The sequence below is a fragment of the Pseudophryne corroboree genome, chromosome 11 (genome assembly GCF_028390025.1).
Source record: "Pseudophryne corroboree isolate aPseCor3 chromosome 11, aPseCor3.hap2, whole genome shotgun sequence".
Classification (NCBI taxonomy): domain Eukaryota; kingdom Metazoa; phylum Chordata; class Amphibia; order Anura; family Myobatrachidae; genus Pseudophryne; species Pseudophryne corroboree.
In genome coordinates this window covers 35,475,378-35,490,383 of record NC_086454.1, presented here as the reverse complement: position 1 = coordinate 35,490,383, position 15,006 = coordinate 35,475,378, and positions in this window count along the sequence as shown.

Genomic DNA, 15,006 nt, shown 5'->3' with positions numbered 1-15,006 from the left:
CTCGGCAGTCCATCCATAATTGTATACCACCTACCCGTGGTTTTTTTTTTTCTTTCTTCTTTGTACATACTACTATAGTATAGTAGCTTACTGTAGCAGTCTGCGGTGCTGCTGAGCTGACAGTGTCCAGCAGGTCCGTCATCAGTCATCATTACCTAATAAATATATTATCTACCTGTCCGGCTGCAGTACTAGTGATATTATATATACATACATATATATATTGATTTCATCTCATTATCAATCATCCAGTCTATATTAGCAGCAGACACAGTACGTTAGTCCACGGCTGTAGCTACCTCTGTGTCGGCACTCGGCAGTCCATCCATAATTGTATACCACCTACCCGTGGTTTTTTTTTTTCTTTCTTCTTTGTACATACTACTATAGTATAGTAGCTTACTGTAGCAGTCTGCGGTGCTGCTGAGCTGACAGTGTCCAGCAGGTCCGTCATCAGTCATCTTTACCTAATAAATATATTATCTACCTGTCCGGCTGCAGTACTAGTGATATTATATATACATACATATATATATTGATTTCATCTCATTATCAATCATCCAGTCTATATTAGCAGCAGACACAGTACGTTAGTCCACGGCTGTAGCTACCTCTGTGTCGGCACTCGGCAGTCCATCCATAATTGTATACCACCTACCCGTGGTTTTTTTTTTTTCTTTCTTCTTTGTACATACTACTATAGTATAGTAGCTTACTGTAGCAGTCTGCGGTGCTGCTGAGCTGACAGTGTCCAGCAGGTCCGTCATCAGTCATCATTACCTAATAAATATATTATCTACCTGTCCGGCTGCAGTACTAGTGATATTATATATACATACATATATATATTGATTTCATCTCATTATCATCCAGTCTATATTAGCAGCAGACACAGTACGGTAGTCCACGGCTGTAGCTACCTCTGTGTCGGCACTCGGCAGTCCATCCATAAGTTTACTAGTATCCATCCATCTCCATTGTTTACCTGAGGTGCCTTTTAGTTGTGCCTATTAAAATATGGAGAACAAAAATGTTGAGGTTCCAAAATTAGGGAAAGATCAAGATCCACTTCCACCTCGTGCTGAAGCTGCTGCCACTAGTCATGGCCGAGACGATGAAATGCCAGCAACGTCGTCTGCCAAGGCCGATGCCCAATGTCATAGTACAGAGCATGTAAAATCCAAAACACCAAATATCAGTAAAAAAAGGACTCCAAAACCTAAAATAAAATTGTCGGAGGAGAAGCGTAAACTTGCAAATATGCCATTTACCACACGGAGTGGCAAGGAACGGCTGAGGCCCTGGCCTATGTTCATGGCTAGTGGTTCAGCTTCACATGAGGATGGAAGCACTCAGCCTCTCGCTAGAAAACTGAAAAGACTCAAGCTGGCAAAAGCACCGCAAAGAACTGTGCGTTCTTCGAAATCCCAAATCCACAAGGAGAGTCCAATTGTGTCGGTTGCGATGCCTGACCTTCCCAACACTGGACGTGAAGAGCATGCGCCTTCCACCATTTGCACGCCCCCTGCAAGTGCTGGAAGGAGCACCCGCAGTCCAGTTCCTGATAGTCAGATTGAAGATGTCAGTGTTGAAGTACACCAGGATGAGGAGGATATGGGTGTTGCTGGCGCTGGGGAGGAAATTGACCAGGAGGATTCTGATGGTGAGGTGGTTTGTTTAAGTCAGGCACCCGGGGAGACACCTGTTGTCCGTGGGAGGAATATGGCCGTTGACATGCCTGGTGAAAATACCAAAAAAATCAGCTCTTCAGTGTGGAGGTATTTCAACAGAAATGCGGACAACAGGTGTCAAGCCATGTGTTGCCTTTGTCAAGCTGTAATAAGTAGGGGTAAGGACGTTAACCACCTCGGAACATCCTCCCTTATACGTCACCTGCAGCGCATTCATAATAAGTCAGTGACAAGTTCAAAAACTTTGGGTGACAGCGGAAGCAGTCCACTGACCAGTAAATCCCTTCCTCTTGTAACCAAGCTCACGCAAACCACCCCACCAACTCCCTCAGTGTCAATTTCCTCCTTCCCCAGGAATGCCAATAGTCCTGCAGGCCATGTCACTGGCAATTCTGACGAGTCCTCTCCTGCCTGGGATTCCTCCGATGCATCCTTGCGTGTAACGCCTACTGCTGCTGGCGCTGCTGTTGTTGCTGCTGGGAGTCGATGGTCATCCCAGAGGGGAAGTCGGAAGACCACTTGTACTACTTCCAGTAAGCAATTGACTGTCCAACAGTCCTTTGCGAGGAAGATGAAATATCACAGCAGTCATCCTGCTGCAAAGCGGATAACTGAGGCCTTGACAACTATGTTGGTGTTAGACGTGCGTCCGGTATCCGCCGTTAGTTCACAGGGAACTAGACAATTTATTGAGGTAGTGTGCCCCCGTTACCAAATACCATCTAGGTTCCACTTCTCTAGGCAGGCGATACCGAAAATGTACACAGACCTCAGAAAAAGACTCACCAGTGTCCTAAAAAATGCAGCTGTACCCAATGTCCACTTAACCACGGACATGTGGACAAGTGGAGCAGGGCAGGGTCAGGACTATATGACTGTGACAGCCCACTGGGTAGATGTATGGACTCCCGCCGCAAGAACAGCAGCGGCGGCACCAGTAGCAGCATCTCGCAAACGCCAACTCTTTCCTAGGCAGGCTACGCTTTGTATCACCGCTTTCCAGAATACGCACACAGCTGAAAACCTCTTACGGCAACTGAGGAAGATCATCGCGGAATGGCTTACCCCAACTGGACTCTCCTGTGGATTTGTGGCATCGGACAACGCCAGCAATATTGTGTGTGCATTAAATATGGGCAAATTCCAGCACGTCCCATGTTTTGCACATACCTTGAATTTGGTGGTGCAGAATTTTTTATAAAACGACAGGGGCGTGCAAGAGATGCTGTCGGTGGCCAGAAGAATTGCGGGACACTTTCGGCGTACAGGCACCACGTACAGAAGACTGGAGCACCACCAAAAACTACTGAACCTGCCCTGCCATCATCTGAAGCAAGAAGTGGTAACGAGGTGGAATTCAACCCTCTATATGCTTCAGAGGTTGGAGGAGCAGCAAAAGGCCATTCAAGCCTATACAATTGAGCACGATATAGGAGGTGGAATGCACCTGTCTCAAGTGCAGTGGAGAATAATTTCAACGTTGTGCAAGGTTCTGATGCCCTTTGAACTTGCCACACGTGAAGTCAGTTCAGACACTGCCAGCCTGAGTCAGGTCATTCCCCTCATCAGGCTTTTGCAGAAGAAGCTGGAGACATTGAAGGAGGAGCTAACACGGAGCGATTCCGCTAGGCATGTGGGACTTGTGGATGGAGCCCTTAATTCGCTTAACAAGGATTCACGGGTGGTCAATCTGTTGAAATCAGAGCACTACATTTTGGCCACCGTGCTCGATCCTAGATTTAAAGCCTACCTTGGATCTCTCTTTCCGGCAGACACAAGTCTGCTGGGGTTGAAAGACCTGCTGGTGAGAAAATTGTCAAGTCAAGCGGAACGCGACCTGTCAACATCTCCTCCTTCACATTCTCCCGCAACTGGGGGTGCGAGGAAAAGGCTCAGAATTCCGAGCCCACCCGCTGGCAGTGATGCAGGGCAGTCTGGAGCGACTGCTGATGCTGACATCTGGTCCGGACTGAAGGACCTGACAACGATTACGGACATGTCGTCTACTGTCACTGCATATGATTCTCTCACCATTGAAAGAATGGTGGAGGATTATATGAGTGACCGCATCCAAGTAGGCACGTCACACAGTCCGTACTTCTACTGGCAGGAAAAAGAGGCAATTTGGAGGCCCTTGCACAAACTGGCTTTATTCTACCTAAGTTGCCCTCCCACAAGTGTGTACTCCGAAAGAGTGTTTAGTGCCGCCGCTCACCTTGTCAGCAATCGGCGTACGAGGTTACATCCAGAAAATGTGGAGAAGATGATGTTCATTAAAATGAATTATAATCAATTCCTCCGTGGAGACATTGACCAGCAGCAATTGCCTCCACAAAGTACACAGGGAGCTGAGATGGTGGATTCCAGTGGGGACGAATTGATAATCTGTGAGGAGGGGGATGTACACGGTGATATATCGGAGGATGATGATGAGGTGGACATCTTGCCTCTGTAGAGCCAGTTTGTGCAAGGAGAGATTAATTGCTTCTTTTTTGGTGGGGGTCCAAACCAACCCGTCATTTCAGTCACAGTCGTGTGGCAGACCCTGTCACTGAAATGATGGGTTGGTTAAAGTGTGCATGTCCTGTTTATACAACATAAGGGTGGGTGGGAGGGCCTAAGGACAATTCCATCTTGCACCTCTTTTTTCTTTAATTTTTCTTTGCGTCATGTGCTGTTTGTGGAATGTTTTTTGGTAGGGCCATCCTGCGTGACACTGCAGTGCCACTCCTAGATGGGCCCGGTGTTTGTGTCGGCCACTAGGGTCGCTTATCTTACTCACACAGCTACCTCATTGCGCCTCTTTTTTTCTTTGCGTCATGTGCTGTTTGGGGAGGGTTTTTTGGAAGGGACATCCTGCATGACACTGCAGTGCCACTCCTAGATGGGCCCGGTGTTTGTGTCGGCCACTAGGGTCGCTTATCTTACTCACACAGCTACCTCATTGCGCCTCTTTTTTTCTTTGCGTCATGTGCTGTTTGGGGAGGGTTTTTTGGAAGGGACATCCTGCGTGACACTGCAGTGCCACTCCTAGATGGGCCCGGTGTTTGTGTCGGCCACTAGGGTCGCTTATCTGACTCACACAGCTACCTCATTGCGCCTCTTTTTTTCTTTGCGTCATGTGCTGTTTGGGGAGGGTTTTTTGGAAGGGACATCCTGCGTGACACTGCAGTGCCACTCCTAGATGGGCCCGGTGTTTGTGTCGGCCACTAGGGTCGCTTATCTTACTCACACAGCTACCTCATTGCGCCTCTTTTTTCTTTGCGTCATGTGCTGTTTGGGGAGGGTTTTTTGGAAGGGCCATCCTGCGTGACACTGCAGTGCCACTCCTAGATGGGCCCGGTGTTTCTGTCGGCCACTAGGGTCGCTTATCTTACTCACACAGCTACCTCATTGCGCCTCTTTTTTTCTTTGCGTCATGTGCTGTTTGGGGAGGGTTTTTTGGAAGGGCCATCCTGCGTGACACTGCAGTGCCACTCCTAGATGGGCCCGGTGTTTGTGTCGGCCACTAGGGTCGCTTATCTTACTCACACAGCTACCTCATTGCGCCTCTTTTTTTCTTTGCGTCATGTGCCGTTTGGGGAGGGTTTTTTGGAAGGGACATCCTGCGTGACACTGCAGTGCCACTCCTAGATGGGCCCGGTGTTTGTGTCGGCCACTAGGGTCGCTTAGCTTAGTCATCCAGCGACCTAGGTGCAAATTTTAGGACTAAAAATAATATTGTGAGGTGTGAGGTATTCAGAATAGACTGAAAATGAGTGTAAATTATGGTTTTTGAGGTTAATAATACTTTGGGATCAAAATGACCCCCAAATTCTATGATTTAAGCTGTTTTTTAGGGTTTTTTGAAAAAAACACCCGAATCCAAAACACACCCGAATCCGACAAAATAAATTCGGTGAGGTTTTGCCAAAACGCGGTCGAACCCAAAACACGGCCGCGGAACCGAACCCAAAACCAAAACACAAAACCCGAAAAATTTCCGGTGCACATCACTAGCCGACACCCGATTGGATGGATATGTGGAAGGTTTTAAATGATAATGTTACTTCCTTGCATAAAAGGTTGGATAAAGCTGAAGCCTTGGGACAGCCGGGGTCTCAGCCCATGCCTGATCCTATGTCGCAGAGGCCGTCAGGGTCTCAGAAGCGCCCACTATCCCAAATTATTGACACAGATGTCGACACGGATTCTGACTCCAGTGTCGATGGCGATGATGCAAAGTTACAGCCTAAAATGGCTAAAGCCATCCGTTACATGATTATAGCAATGAAGGATGTGTTGCACATCACAGAGGAAACCCCAGTCCCTGACAAGAGGGTTTATATGTATGGGGAAAAAAAGGCAAGAGGTGACCTTTCCCCCTTCACATGAATTAAATGAGTTATGTGAAAAGGCTTGGGAATCTCCAGATAGAAAACTGCAGATTTCCAAACGGATGCTTATGGCGTATCCTTTCCCGCCAACGGACAGGTTACGCTGGGAATCCTCCCCTAGGGTAGACAAAGCTTTAACATGCTTATCCAAGAGGGTAGCCCTACCGTCACAGGATACGGCCACCCTAAAAGATGCTGCGGATAGAAAGCAGAAGGATCCTGAAGTCCATTTATACACATTCAGGTACCCTACTAAGGCCGGCGATTGCGTCGGCCTGGATGTGTAGTGCTGTAGCAGCATGGACAGATACCTTATCTGAGGAACTTGATACCTTGGACAAGGATACTATAGTGCTGACCCTGGGGCATATAAAAGACGCTGTCCTATATATGAGAGATGCTCAAAGAGACATTAGCCTACTGGGCTCTAGAATAAATGCAATGTCGATTTCTGCCAGAAGGGTCCTGTGGACTTGGCAATGGACAGGCGATGCCGACTCAAAAAGGCACATGGAGTTTTTACCTTACAAGGGTGAGGAATTGTTTGGGGACGGTCTCTCGGACCTGGTCTCCACAGTTACGGCTGGAAAGTCAAATTTTTTGCCATATATTCCCTCACAACCTAAGAAGGCACCGTATTATCAAATGCAGTCCTTTCGATCACAAAAAGGCAAGAAAGTACGAGGTGCGTACTTTCTTGCCAGAGGCAGGGGTAGAGGAAAGAAGCTGCACAATACAGCTAGTTCCCAGGAACAGAAGTCCTCCCCGGCTTCCACTAAATCCACCGCATGACGCTGGGGCTCCACAGGCGGAGCTAGGCCCGGTGGGGGCGCGTCTCCGAAATTTCAGCCACAGGTGGGTTCACTCCCAGGTGGATCCCTGGGCTATAGAGATTGTGTCTCAGGGATACAAGCTGGAATTTGAAGAGATGCCCCCTCACCGTTACCTCAAATCGGCCCTGCCAGCTTCCCCCTTAGAGAGGGAAATAGTGTTAGCTGCAATTCACAAATTGTATCTTCAGCAGGTGGTGGTAAAGGTTCCCCTCCTTCAACAGGGAAGGGGTTACTATTCGACCATGTTTGTGGTACTGACACCGGACGGTTCGGTCAGACCCATATTGAATTTAAAATCCCTGAACATATACCTGAAAAGGTTCAAGTTCAAGATGGAATCGCTCAGAGCGGTCATCGCAAGCCTGGAAGGGGGGGATTTTATGGTGTCTCTGGACATAAAGGATGCTTACCTTCATGTCCCCATTTATCCACCTCATCAGGCGTACCTCAGATTTGTGGTACAGGATTGTCATTACCAATTCCAGACGTTGCCGTTTGGTCTCTCCACGGCACCGAGAATATTTGCCAAGGTAATGGCGGAGATGATGGTGCTCCTTCGGAAGCAAGGGGTCACAATTATCCCATACTTGGACGATCTCCTCATAAAGGCGAGGTCCAGAGAGCAGTTGCTGATCAGCGTAGCACGCTCTCGGGAGGTGTTACAACAGCACGGCTGGATTCTAAATATTCCAAAGTCGCAGCTGATTCCTACGACTCGTCTGCCCTTCCTGGGCATGATTCTGGACACAGACCAGAAGAGGGTTTATCTCCCGATGGAGAAGGCTCAGGAGCTCATGACACTGGTCAGAGACCTATTAAAACCAAAACAGGTGTCGGTGCATCACTGCACGCGAGTCCTGGGAAAGATGGTGGCATCATACGAGGCCATTCCTTTCGGCAGGTTCCATGCGAGGACCTTTCAATGGGACTTACTGGACAAGTGGTCCGGATCACATCTACTGATGCATCGGCTGATCACCCTATCCCCCAGGGTCAGGGTGTCTCTCCTGTGGTGGCTGCAGAGTGCTCACCTTCTCGAGGGCCGCAGATTCGGCATTTCAGGACTGGGTCCTGGTGACCACGGATGCAAGCCTCCGAGGGTGGGGGGCAGTCACACAGGGAAAAAACTTCCAAGGTCTGTGGTCAAGTCAGGAGACTTGCCTTCACATCAATATCCTGGAACTAAGGGCCATATACAACGCCCTACGTCAAGCGGAGACCCTGCTTCGCGACCAACCAGTGCTGATTCAGTCAGACAACATCACCGCAGTGGCTCATGTAAACCGCCAAGGCGGCACAAGAAGCAGGGTGGCGATGGCGGAAGCCACCAGAATTCTTCGCTGGGCAGAGAATCACATAAGAGCACTGTCAGCAGTGTTCATTCCGGGAGTGGACAACGGGGAAGCAGACTTCCTCAGCAGGCACGACCTCCACCCGGGAGAGTGGGGACTTCATCAAGAAGTCTTCACGCAGATTGCAAGTCGGTGGGAACTGCCACAGGTGGACATGATGGCATCCCGCCTCAACAAAAAGCTACAGAGGTATTGCGCCAGGTCAAGAGACCCTCAGGCGATAGCTGTAGACGCACTAGTGACACCGTGGGTGTTCCAGTCGGTCTATGTATTCCCTCCTCTTCCTCTCATACCCAAGGTGCTGAGAATCGTAAGAAAAAGAGGAGTGAGAACAATACTCATTGTTCCGGATTGGTCAAGAAGGACTTGGTATCCAGATCTGCAAGAAATGCTCACAGAGGACCCGTGGCCTCTGCCTCTAAGACACGACTTGTTGCAACAGGGGCCCTGTCTGTTCCAAGACTTACCGCGGCTGCGTTTGACGGCATGGCGGTTGAACGCCAGATCCTAGCAGAAAAAGGCATTCCGGATGAGGTCATTCCTACGCTGATAAAGGCTAGGAAGGACGTGACGGCATAACATTATCACCGTATATGGCGAAAATATGTTGCTTGGTGTGAGGCCAGGAATGCCCCTACGGAGGAATTCCAGTTGGGCTGTTTCCTTCACTTCCTACAGTCGGGAGTGACTTTGGGCCTGAAATTGGGTTCCATTAAGGTCCAGATTTCAGCCCTATCCATTTTCTTTCAAAAAGAACTGGCTTCTCTTCCTGAAGTTCAGACGTTTGTAAAGGGAGTGCTGCATATTCAGCCCCCTTTTGTGCCTCCAGTGGCACCTTGGGATCTTAACGTGGTGTTGAGTTTCCTGAAGTCACACTGGTTTGAGCCACTCAAAACGGTGGAGTTAAAATATCTCACGTGGAAGGTGGTCATGCTATTAGCCTTGACTTCGGCTAGGCGTGTGTCAGAATTAGCGGCTTTGTCACATAAAAGCCCCTATCTGGTTTTCCATATGGACAGGGCAGAATTGCGTACCCATCCACAATTTCTGCCAAAAGTGGTGTCATCTTTTCATATGAACCAACTTATTGTGGTGCCTGTGGCTACTCGTGACTTGGAGGATTCCGAGTTACTAGATGTGGTCAGGGCTTTGAAGGTTTATGTAGCCAGAACGGCTAGAGTCAGGAAAACTGAGTCACTGTTTATCCTGTATGCACCCAACAAGCTGAGTGCTCCCGCTTCAAAGCAAACTATTGCTCGCTGGATCTGTAACACGATTCAGCAGGCTCATTCTGCGGCTGGATTGCCGCTTCCAAAATCAGTAAAAGCCCACTCCACAAGGAAGGTGGGCTCTTCTTGGGCGGCTGCCCGAGGGGTCTCGGCATTACAGCTTTGCCGAGCAGCTACTTGGTCAGGTTCGAACACTTTTGCAAAGTTTTACAAGTTTGATACCCTGGCTGAGGAGGACCTTGTGTTTGCTCATTCGGTGCTGCAGAATCATCCGCACTCTCCCGCCCGTTTGGGAGCTTTGGTATAATCCCCATGGTCCTTACGGAGTCCCCAGCATCCACTAGGACGTTAGAGAAAATAAGATTTTACTTACCGGTAAATCTATTTCTCGTAGTCCGTAGTGGATGCTGGGCGCCCGTCCCAAGTGCGGACTCTTCTGTAATGCTTGTATATAGTTATTGCTTAAATTAGGGTTATGTTTGGTTGCATCAGGGTTGATCTGATGCTCCGTTGTTGTTCATACTGTTAACTGGGTAAATTTATCACGAGTGATACGGTATGATTGGTGTGACTGGTATGAGTCTTGCCCTGGATTCCAAAATCCTTTCCTTGTACTGTCAGCTCTTCCGGGCATAGTTTCTCTAACTGAGGTCTGGAGGAGGGACATAGAGGGAGGAGCCAGAACACACCAGAATCCAAATTCTTTCTTAAAGTGCCCTGTCTCCTGCGGAGCCCGTCTATTCCCCATGGTCTTTACAGAGTCACCAGCATCCACTACGGACTACGAGAAATAGATTTACCGGTAAGTAAAATCTTATTTTCTCCCAACTCCCCATTTCCCCTCTCTGATCACCACCTGCTCTCCTTTAACCTGTCTCTCTCTGCTTCCCCATCTCTACCTTCTAAGGCTACCATCACTAAGCATAACATTGAGGCTATTGACACCTGGGCCCTCATTCCGAGTTGATCGCTCGCAAGGCGAATTTAGCAGAGTTGCTCACGCTAAGCCTACGCCTACTGGGAGTGTATCTTAGCTTCTTAAAATTGCGACCGATGTATTCGCAATATTGCGATTACAAACTACTTAGCAGTTTCAGAGTAGCTTCAGACTTACTCGGCATCTGCGTTCAGTTCAGTGCTTGTCGTTCCTGGTTTGACGTCATAAACACACCCAGCGTTCGCCCAGACACTCCCCCGTTTCTCCGGCCACTCCTGCGTTTTTTCCGGAAACGGTAGCGTTTTTATCCACACGCCCCGAAAACGCTGTGTTTCCGCCCAGTAACACCCATTTCCTGTCAATCACACTACGTTCGCCAGAGCGAAGAAAAAGCCGTGAGTAAAAATACTATCTTCATTGTAAAATTACTTGGCGCAGTCGCAGTGCGAATATTGCGCATGCGTACTAAGCGGAATTTCACTGCGATGCGAAGAAAATTACCGAGCGATCAACTCGGAATGAGGGCCCTCATTCCTATCCTGCCTGTTTGACTCTATTATCTCTCTCTCATGCCCTGAGCAAACCACTTCCCTATACAATGCATCCCTTCTGCTCTTGACTCTGTCGCTCCACCAACAACTTTTCATTTTCACCCTTGCAAATTAACACCTCAACCCTGGCACACAAAATGCACCAAATATCTTAGAAAATGCTCAAGTACTGCTGAGCGACACTGGAAGAAATCACGCTCTAAGGCCAACTTCCTCCATTTCAAACTTATTATCATTCAGTGCTGCTCTTTCCCTCGCTAAACAGTCATACTTCAAGAACCTCATCTCCTCCCAGTATTCCAACCCCCGGCGCCACTTTGCCACTCTCAACTCACTCCTCTGCCACCTCGTCTTCTCTCCTCACTCTCTGCTCTTGACTTTGCCACTTACTTCACATCCAAAATTGACTCCATACGTCAGGCCATCACATCTCACGAGACCTTCAGCCTCCTCCCATCCCTTACCACCCCTCCTCATCCCTCTCACCAACTCTGACATCTTTCTCCATGTATCTGGTGAGGAAGTCATGACCCTCATACGTTCCTCTCCCCTCACCACCTCCCCACTTGACCCTATCCGCTCCCGTCTCCTCCTCTGCCTCTCTCCTTCTGTCTGTTCCCATCTTTCTCACCTTCTCAATCTCACCCTCTCATCAGGCACTGTCCCATGTGCCTTCAAGCATGCACTTGTCTCTCTTATTCTTAAAAAACCTACCCTTGATCCAAATACTCTCTCCAACTACCGACCCATCTCTCTCCTCCCTTTTGCCTCCAAACTCCTTGAGCGTATTGTCTACAACTGCCTTACTTCCTTTCCTCAAACTCACTGCTTGACCCATTCCAGTCTGGTTTCTGTCCTCTCCACTACACTGAAACTGCCCTAACAAAAGTCTGCAATGACCTCCATGCTGCTAAATTTAAGGGTCACTACTCTCTGTTTATTACTTTATTCTTCTTGACCTCTCTGCTGCTTTTGACACTGTGGACCACCCTCTCCTAATACAAATTCTTCACTCCATTGGTCTACGTGATACTGCCCTCTCTTGGCTGTCTTCCTACCTCTCTGACCATTCATTCTCTGTCTCCTCTCATGTCTCCACCTCCCCCTCACTTCCACTAACTGTAGGTGTCCCACAAAGTTCTGTCCTTGGTCCTCTCCTTTTCTCTCTCTATACGTCCTCTTTAGGTGAACTCAGTTCTTTTGACTTCCACTATCATCTCTATGCGGATGACTCTCAAATCTACCTTTCCTCCCCAGACCTCTACCCCACTCTCCTTACTCGCATCTCCAACTGTCTCTCGCTATTGCTTCTTGGATGTCCCAGCGCTTTTTTAAACTTAACATGTCTAAGACTGAGCTGATCATCTTTCTTCCCTTCCACATAACCTCACCTCCCACAATTTCATTATCTATTGATGGCACTACTATCTCCTCTAGCCCCCAAGTGCACTGTCTTGGAGTAATCCTTGACTCCTCCCTCTTTTTCAAACCACACATTCAGCACCTCTCACAAACCTGCTGTTTTCATCTAAAAAATATTTCCAGGATCAGACCCTTCCTGACCCAGGATGCTACTAAGACCCTTATCCACTCACTGGTCATCTCCAGACTGGACTACTGTAATCTCCTCCTGACTGGCATCCCTGACAAATACCTCTCTCCACTCCAGTCTATCCTCAATGCTGCTGGCTGGCTCATCTTTCCACCAAACGCTCTATGTCCACTTCCCCTCTCCTAAAAGCCCTTCACTGGCTCCCCTTCCCTTTTAGAATCCATTTTAAGCTTCTCACAGTCACTTACAAAGCCCTCACCCACTCCTCTCCCATTTATATCTCTGACCTTATCTCCCTTTACTCTCCCACCCGTCCTCCTCGCTCTGCTAATGCACGCCAACTCTCCTGCCTACTGATTAGTTCTTCCCACTCCTACCTCCAAGATTTTTCACGTGCTGCTCCCTTTCTCTGGAATTCCCTACATCTCCCCCTCAGACTCTCCACCTCTCTACAAAACTTCAAACAGGTTCTCAAGACCCACTTCTTCACCAAACCCAGCTGTGTCTCATCCTATGCCCCCTGTTCCACGCTCTCTGTGTATCCCATCTGTGTCACCCCTGTCTGTCTACCCCTCCACTTTAGAATGAAAGCTCTCACGAGCAGGGCACTCTTCCCTCATGTGCTTATCCTTTTTCTTACTTTAATAATCTTCAACTGCACCAAATTCTGCGGTTTTCTGCCACCTGATACTTATTCCAGTGTCATCTGCTGATGTAGCTATGTTTATTTACCCTGTACTTGTCCTGTATTGTCTTCAACTGTAAGTTGCTGTTTTCCTGTTTTGATTATGTGTTTATATACTCTGTAACTGGGTGCTGTGGAACCCTTGTGGCGCCATATAACTAAAGGATAATAATAATAAATACAGATGCAGCCATGCTCATCTAGTGTGGCTACCTCGCAGACGGGCACTCTTGGTACGACTAGGCAATCCGGCGCCTAGCCACGCCGAGGCAGCATACAGAGATGCTTCCATTCATGTGAATGGGGCGCGTGCGCGTCTATGACGCACGCACACCCCAGACGTGCCCACGATCGCCCCGCCACACAGATGTGTCCACAATGAGCGTGGCTTCATCTGTAAATGGCGCTTAAGCCAAACAGCTCCCAACTGTCTGTCATGTGTTCAGTTCCTAACAGGTATGTGTTCCGCTGCCAACTGTCATGTGTTCCGCTGCCAACTCTCATGTGTTTCGCTCCCAACTGTCATGCGTTTGAAAATGTGACAGTTGGCAGCTGATTGGCTGGAGTTTTATCATCCACAATGAGTTTTACTTCCTGCAAATGCGCTGACGACCACTGGCGCACGCGCATAGCAACGGGGAGGGATCTAAAGAACAGTCTCCCTTTTTTGACATACTGTCGGTGCTTAATTTCTGCAAATATCCCCAGAAAATGGCGGAGCTTTCTGGAGCTCATACCTGTTAGCTAACGCACTGTTATACCCCGCACCTTAACCCTGCCTGTGTACACACTGACAGCTTCCACTCAGCCCACAGCATGACGGGCTGCAAGTAAGAATCCACAGTGTTGGTGATGACGAGCTGCCAGAGAAACCGTAGTCACCATGGCCTAATGTCATCAGACCCCGCCAGAATATGCGCACACCAAATTCTACAATGCGTTCAGTGGTGCAAGTAGAAATATTTTCTTAGTGGTACTGAATGCTGTAAAATGGGCATGGTCATGTGATGTGAGGGGGCGTGGCTACATGGCACAAATGGGAGTGGCTATATCACACTAGTGGCATGGCGACACTACAAAGCCCCTTTTCTTTGCACTCCGGAGGTAAGGCTAGAAATATATAGTAATGCCTCCAGTATAATAGAAATATATATATATATATATATATATATATATATATATATATATAGTAATGCCCCCAGTATAATAAATATATATAGTAATGCTCCAAATGTAATAACAATATATAATAATGCCTCTATTATGGCAGGAATATATAGTGTAGTAGTGCCCCTGGTATAATAGAAATATATAATATTAGTGTCCACATTACAAAATAAATATGTAGTAATGGGGGTAATTCAGAGTTGATCGCAGCAGCAAATTTGTTAGCAGTTGGGCAAAACCATGTGCACTGCAGGGGGGGGGGTGCAGATATAACATGTGCAGAGAGTTAGATTTGGGTGGGTTATTTTGTTTCTGTGCAGGGTAAATACTGTCTGCTTCATTTTTACACTGAAATTTAGAATTCAGTTTAAACACACCCCACCCAAATCTAACTCTCTCTACACATGTTATATCTCCCCCCCCCCCTGCAGTGCACATGGTTTTGCCCAACTGCTAACAAATTTGCTGCTGCGATCCAATCTGAATTAGGCCCAATATCCCGATAATAATAGACATATATAGAAGTGTCCACATTATATTAGAAATTAATGCTCCCAGCAAGAGACGCTGCGGGAAAGTGCAATCAGGCTCCTCTCTCCACGCCCGCCCCAGCCGACAGAGGAGGAAGTGTGA